This window comes from Crocodylus porosus, unplaced genomic scaffold (genome assembly GCF_001723895.1).
Source record: "Crocodylus porosus isolate Cpor-Errol unplaced genomic scaffold, CroPor_comp1, whole genome shotgun sequence".
In the NCBI taxonomy this organism is placed as follows: Eukaryota; Metazoa; Chordata; order Crocodylia; family Crocodylidae; genus Crocodylus; species Crocodylus porosus.
Window position 1 is genome coordinate 14,658,990 of NW_017728921.1, and position 7,281 is coordinate 14,666,270.

The window sequence follows — 7,281 nt, forward strand, 5'->3', positions numbered from 1 at the left end:
AGTCCAGGAAGACTATATCCACTGCTACCCCTGCGTCTAATGATCTGGTGATCTGATCGTAAAAGGCCACCAGGTTGGTCTGACATGACCTGCCACTGATGAACCCATGTTGGTTGCCCCTAAGCATGCAGTCTCCTGCTGGCCCCTGCAGATCTTGGTTTTTACAATACAGAATACAGTGGAATTTGGAGAACTGAGCTGTGGCCTTTTGCAGATTTTATTTTCCATGCCCAACCCTGAAACCTAATGGAGACGAACAACTTTATCGTTCATCACCTGTACTTCAAAAGCATAAAGAATGACTTGTAAAGTCATCTGCCCTTTAAAAAAAAAAAATAGGAATTCATCAGGGTTAAAATACACATGCAAATTCAGCAAAGGAACAATCAGTAGCTAATTTCAGCAGCTCACTTAAAACCAATAACACAATTCCAGATTTAGGTTTGTATATTTTTTTCCCCCCCTAAAGGATGAATATTGACAAAAGCCAGGCAAGGCTACTGAGAGTGCAGTGACTGCTTGCTCCATCAATGAGTCAGTGAGTTTGAACTTCACTAGGCAGTGGGCTGACTTCACTTGCTCATCTCGACTTTGACATGCATTCAGCTTCCATTAAAATCAAGTCTCTACAATGCAACAAGGCCTTAGGGAGAAACAATAAAATGAAACCAGCTGCTGTGCTTATAAAACAGATTCAAAGTGTGTATCAAAGATATTTCCTTAGTGACCACACAGATGCAATTCCAGGGAGACCAATGAACAGGAAGTTAATTGTATTTCAGGATCCTCAGCTCCAAAATCTGATGTCTGTACCCATTACATTGCATGACAGTCATCAGTCCCACATGTGCATGTGCTTCCTGGTGCAGACTTTTTTAAAATGCAAGTGAGGTCAATGCTCAGCATCCAGGGAAGAACATTTATAGCCTTTTCTAAAAGAAAACAAACTAGACACAATGGGGTATTTGCATTTTTCCAGTTATCAGTCCAGAATCTAGAGTTTCTAATATCCCTTACAAATTATCTCCATGTTAAAAAAGGAGAAAGCATTGAGAATTGTATAGTAATTAAAATGTGGCAATATATCAGTTGAATCCAAGTCTGAAAAACCCAGCAGGGCCATCTGGGGACAGATTGGAAACTACCCACGTTGCAAGAAAGGAAGCTTGAAACTCTTCCCTCTGATCAAACAGCCTGCATCTGCCACCACCACATTTCTTGTTCATAGTTCAATTATGAATCCACTTCATGTTTGACACACACCAAGCTTGTTTTCCCACCACCACAGGTGACACAAATAGAAGCCTTAAATGATTCCATTAAATACTTCACACCAGCCAGGTACCTGATCAAATCTGAAACCTTACTGCCAATTTACAGATACCTTTTGAATGGTGCATAGCATGACCTTTAAAATACCACATTTCACTCTGGTACTTCTATTGGAAGGTTATTCCAGAACATCACTCTTCTACTGTCCAGCCAAAGTTAATAATTCATAGCTAGCTTACACTCATCTTTTCTTCTACATTGTTCTTATATTAATTAGTACCTCTCCCTTCCTGGTGTTCCCCCTTGTATTCACAGATTTTTGGGAAATATTTGCATCTCCTCTCAACCTTTGCTTTGTTAGGCTGCTATAGCCATTGTGGAGGATGGTAAGGAAGGAAGACGAGTAATTAGGGAACTATTATGGCATTTGAGAGACTTAAGTTCGCTTCCCAGCCCTATCACAGATATCCCATAGGAACTCTGCCAAATCATTTAATGTCTCCGTGCCTCAGAAGCCTGTCACAGGAATGCTACAAAGAATAAAACACATTTGTGACAGCAAATTGCTTAAATACTGCAGTAACAAATGCCATATAAAATATCCAGCATAAATGCTACTACCATGGTGCTAGTTGTTCTGTGTCAACCTGTCCACCCTACTATCAAAAGACACCTTACTTGTTTTTCTGACCATCCCATATATATATTTCCCAGGAAATGCTAGAGGTTTACACATTCAGATCAGCGATAAACTTGGCATTTCACCTACTTGATAAACAGGTATTTCACCCATTGCTTCTCTTGGTTGTCAGGGTTCCCATCTTCTTCCCTTGACCTTGATGACACTGCCCAGCTATGACCCGCTTGCATCTTTGCATGACCTTCACTCCATTTTAAACTGTTCTGAAACATTTGCCTGCTCTGTTCTCCCCTGCCTCCTTCCACAGTGGAAACAGAGTTGGAAATAGAGGCTGGAGGTTTGATCTGTGATCCACCTCTGTTTAAACACCCAGGTTGTCTGAACTCAGCCATAAACACATATATGCAAGGATGGCCTGTTACAACATCCTCCCTGAAAACTTTAGAGCAGATGGAAAAAATCAAAGAGAAGTAAATCAAGTGTATGTTCATTAAATCTTTCATACCGCCCCTCACTCTCCCATCTCTTTTATTCTATTGTTTTAGCAAAGTCATTTCACAACAAAGGGCCTCTGGGACCTTGTAGGACCCCCCTACTAAGATTTCCCTTTGGGCAGGTTTTTAATCACTAACCAGGATATTCCCCATCCCCACTCTACCTCTACCAGTCAAAGATTAATTGGGCAGAAGGCAGGGTAGATTTGCACCTTACAGACTGACTACATCAGAGATCCATAAGCTTTCACACACAGCATCTTACTTCATCAAATGCTAAGTAAGCTACAGCTTACAAAAGCTTACACATCCCAGATGTAGTTAATCTACAAGGTGCAAATCTGTCCTGCCTTCAGACTAATGCAGCTAACTACCTCTCTCTAGTAAAAGATTAATTGTAAAATACTGCAGCTTTTGGGATCGGCCCCCCTTGAAGGGAAGTAGCAAGCCAGTGGAGCATGAGCATTCTGATCCATGTTAGCAAGCCCAGTCACTTCGTCACTGGAAACAGGGCACAAAGCAACACGCTTTGTCCAATATTAGCTGTCACTGAGACATCAAAGAATGAGAGAGGAGCGAGAAAGAGAATAGGAAATCAAAGAAGAGTAGTATCTCAAGCAGCTATTTGATGTTAGGCTAGCTCAGAAATTAAACTAGTATTCTTTCAGAGGCTCTGATAACTCTCTATAGAAGGAAAGGAAAGGAAACTCACTGCCGTTTCTTATCAAATGGACACAGGAATTCAGGTGGGGTCACAAGGGTTCTGCAGCCCTACCTGAAAAGACTACCTGCTGTAAGATGTGGTGTTGGCAGCTGTTTGTCTATACTAGGAATAATATTCATTGGGGTGGTTTCTAGCGTTGGTAGCTCCCTTAGGGCACCAATGTTGTGTAGCTTACACTCAAGTAAGCTTCTGTTTGTTGCATCAACAACCTCTGTTGATAAACTGAAACAATGCCCCCCTTCCCCAGAGCTTTGGCTCCTACCAAGTATTATTAATTCTTCCAGCAATTTAAATACTCGGGGAGGCCAATGGAAAGTTGAGGGCATAATTTCCCCATAATTTCTCCAAGAACCATATGCTGGCTTCATGGAGTTTGACTCAACCCGATACAGATAAGCACATGTCCTAGCACATTTTTACTATCATTCCAAACCACCAGTGCAACACCATATTGTCCTTCCTGCTTCCTAGAAGTCAGCTACAAATTCAGGACAGGGGTGAATTAGCTTAAACTCCTGTTGCTGATCCCTGAACACAGACTGCATTTCTATTTGTCATCTTAAAGGACTGCTTTGTTTTTGTTAAAAGTTTTAAACTCTGTGGTTTAAATAAAAAAACCCCACCTAGGAACCACATGCACAGCTGCAGACTTAGTCATGCAAGTTTCCATGTAATATTTGTTCTTTTTTTAATACACTACTAAACACCAGCATTCCTGTACAGTCCTTTTTTCTCTCAGAGGAGAATCCACCTTAAGCTGCAGACCTGAAGATTTCCCTGCTCCAATCAAGACGCAAACCAATCTAGTTGTCAGGGCTGCACTAATTTAGCAAACACTGTGGATCAGAGAGGGGAATTCTATTTGTTAAAGTATAGGCCAGATTTCAAAGGAAGCCAGCCACAAGTCAGGTATAATTCATCACAGGTGTGCAGCCCAATTTCAACAGATAGCTGATGTTATTGTAGGAGACAAGAGTGAAGGCATTCAGGCAGAGCTGCTAGAATCATTCATTCAACTTCTTCCATGTTTTTCAAGGTGAGAAAAGTCCTCTAACAAATTGAATTGTTATTGATTCTTTCCCGGGACAGCAAGAAAAAAAGTTATAGCTCCGAGATATCCATATCCAAGTGTCACAGAGCAGGGCCCTAGGGGTGGCCGTGATCTCCCCTAGCATCCCTTACCGTGCCAAGTTCACCTCAAAGCATCCTTGAATCTCACCCGCCATGTCTTGGTCTTATATATAGTAAAGGGAGGCTGCCTTTCCATCCTCTCGGCCACGGTTCTCCTGCTATTACTCGTCTTGTTTCTATAATGGGGGTTCCGTGCACCCTGGCCATATGGACTATGCGTGGCTCCAACCACCCCGTACCACACCCCAAGCCTCGCAGACGTACCGGACGTTGTTCAGTCTTAGCCGCAGCCCTCGTCTCTCACCATGCCCCCACAGGCGCTCTAGCTTTCCGCAGCCCTCGTCTCTCACTGCGCCCCCTTTGCCTGGGGCCTCTCTTGCTGCCCCCTTCTCTGGAGCTGGGGTCAGTGCACCCCAAAATGCTGCGCCCTCTCTGGCGCCAGGGTCCCCACGCTACCGTGGATCCCCTGTGAGGCCTCCTCCAACCCCTAATAGCCCCACCCAAATCACCAGTAGTAACAGTAAACACAAAACTCAAGCCCCTAGACTACAACTTATACTTCTGCCAATTGGCTACAACATCACTCAGGCCACCCCCAAGGGTGCTCCCTCCTTTACCTGTACCAACTGCTTGTGCCCCTTGGCCAATTCTCTTCTCTTGCTCTGGCGCAGTTCCCACCCCTTTGGCTGCCAGCAGGGAACTGCTTGCCTGGCCTCCGCCTGGCGGTTATATAGGAGCCAGGCCCTGCCCCTTCTGGTCAGCTGATGCCCACTGGTTGCCCTAGCAACCTGCACCTGTGCTTCTTCATTACTACTCCACAAGTAGCAGGCACCTCAGTACCTGCTACACCAAGGTACAGAGTAAGCTTTGTAATGAGATGCTGTGTTCACCAGGGCACCTCCTGTGGTAACAAGGAGCAACCGTCACAAAAAGTGACAGGGAGAAGATTTAGGGTGCACATTAGGAAGAACTTCTTTGCGGTAAGGGTGGCCAGAATCTGGATCAGGCTCCCAGGGGAGGTGGTGCTCTCCCCTACCCTGGGGGTCTTTAAGAGAAGGCTGGATAGGCATCTGACCCCAGCACTCTTTCCTGCCCAGGGCAGGGGGTCGGACTCGATAATCTCAAGGACCTTTCTGACCCTAGTATCTATATGACACGCCAATCAGGTGCTACCAAATGGCCAGTGATCTTTGGAAAAGATTAGGACTTAAGCTAACATGCTGTCTGCCGTCCTCTATATTTACATCACAGCAGGGGTGGAGAGAAGTGTGTTTTTCAGACAAATGCACACAGTTCTGTCTCTAGAAGGCCAAACAGTAAATATGACTAACCAGCAAAACAAATTGTAGCACAGGTAGGCATTCCCATAGGGCATGCTTTAATCCAGCTAGCACAAGTAAATAGCATCTGAGACAAAGCAACACAGGCTTCAACATGGGCTAGCAGCCAGAACACAGATGCTTCAGGGATCCAGGGTACCCACACTACCATTACACTTTCATTTGGCTGTGCAGATATACACAGTAATTCTAGAAAACAGGCTAGGTCAAGACACTCTAGACTATTAAAAAATATGTATGTACCACCACTTCTCTCCATAGTCTCAGCAGGGGATAAAATTACACTATTCATCAGGTTGTGGTTCACCATTCTCTTCATGAGGTTTCCCATATAATTCTCTCATCAATATGCTTCTCTTGTGGTTCAAGTCCTCAAAATACAAAAATACAAAAATAAAGATAAACCCTTATAATTTCAAAGATACCAGACTGAACAACTTCTCCACAGACAATTTGTACATTGCACTCATAGCTCAAAACTTTGCAATTCTGCCCTTCTGAAATTTCACACAAGATTACCATAGCAACCACCTCTAGCAATTTTAGCTTCTGGAGAAAAGGCAAAGAGGTAAAGAGCCACAGAAACATTTGCAGTAGGTTATATACATATGCACACCCCCAGTCGAGAAGGAGCAGAGTGACCTAAGGCACATAGGGCACTTTATACACGCACCTTTTAGTTCTCAGATGCCCTGGAGATCCGTTGCTTTGGAGCAGACTTGATTAATCGAGTCTGCTCCACCCGGGAGCTGACACACACCACACTGCACCGCTTGCACTTGTGTAAGTGGCAAAATGCATGTCAGCATGGAGAAAATGGTGGCGGTGCACTTTTGAACTAAAGCACCTCTGAAGTGTTTTAGTCCAAAAATGCACCACTGCCATTTTCTGTGCTTGGGAATATCTTTACTGGGTCTTGCAGATGCTAATCAAGGAAGGTATGATATTAAAACTTGAATTTTGGGAGAGATTTATGTCCAGCAAACCTGAGGTTAAAAGTATACTAGTTCCTGCAGATATTAATCCAAGGCATGTCAGGAGATGAACCAGACAGTTTCTCATTAGAAATTCTTGGCATTGCTAGTGTTTAAGATGTTTGCACTATGTCTACAAGAGAGTGTAGAGAAATGGAAAGCCCAGACTTAACATGCTACAAGAGAAAGCATGCAATAAGCCACCCCTCTTCCAGATATATAAAACATTTTACAGGGTAAACCAGGCTCTCTCATGAAAGACCCCAACCAGCTATAAAACTATCATTCAGTTTCCCTCCAACTTTACCTTGTTACATTTCATGTAGGGGCCATGTCCTTCTCTCTAGCTCATTACTCTTGCCTGAAGCGCTCTTCTCTCTGGAATCAGTGGGTTCCCAGTCCCTGGGATGGAGAGAGACAGAAGCTATACAATTCACTACTTTCAATAAAGTTAGTTTTATTTTCTAAACTCCAAAGGGAATTTGCCTACCTCAGGCCATTCCTGGCTGGAAAGGTTGAGGCAAACCAGTTAAATTGGCTTGTACATCTGTGTTTCAGTTTTAAACTGCATTTAAAATAGGCTGTGTGTATCCATAACCTTAGCTGATTTAACTCCTCTTTCTCCAAACAGAACCAGCTGGTGGGTAACTTAAAAACCCAGGTGCTCCCACTCCAGCTAAATAATTGCCTGGGCTAATGCACCTGA

General features: G+C 43.7%; 1 long non-coding RNA gene across 1 annotated transcript in view; it reads right to left on the minus strand.

Moving 5' to 3' along the window:
* Nucleotides 1–6,967, minus strand: part of LOC109312783 — a 49,899-nt gene extending 42,932 nt beyond the window's left edge. The window contains exon 1 of the long non-coding RNA XR_002101902.1: nucleotides 6,883–6,967. This is a non-coding gene — a long non-coding RNA (uncharacterized LOC109312783). The remainder of the gene's footprint in view (nucleotides 1–6,882) is intronic.
* Nucleotides 6,968–7,281: the final 314 nt, after the last annotated feature.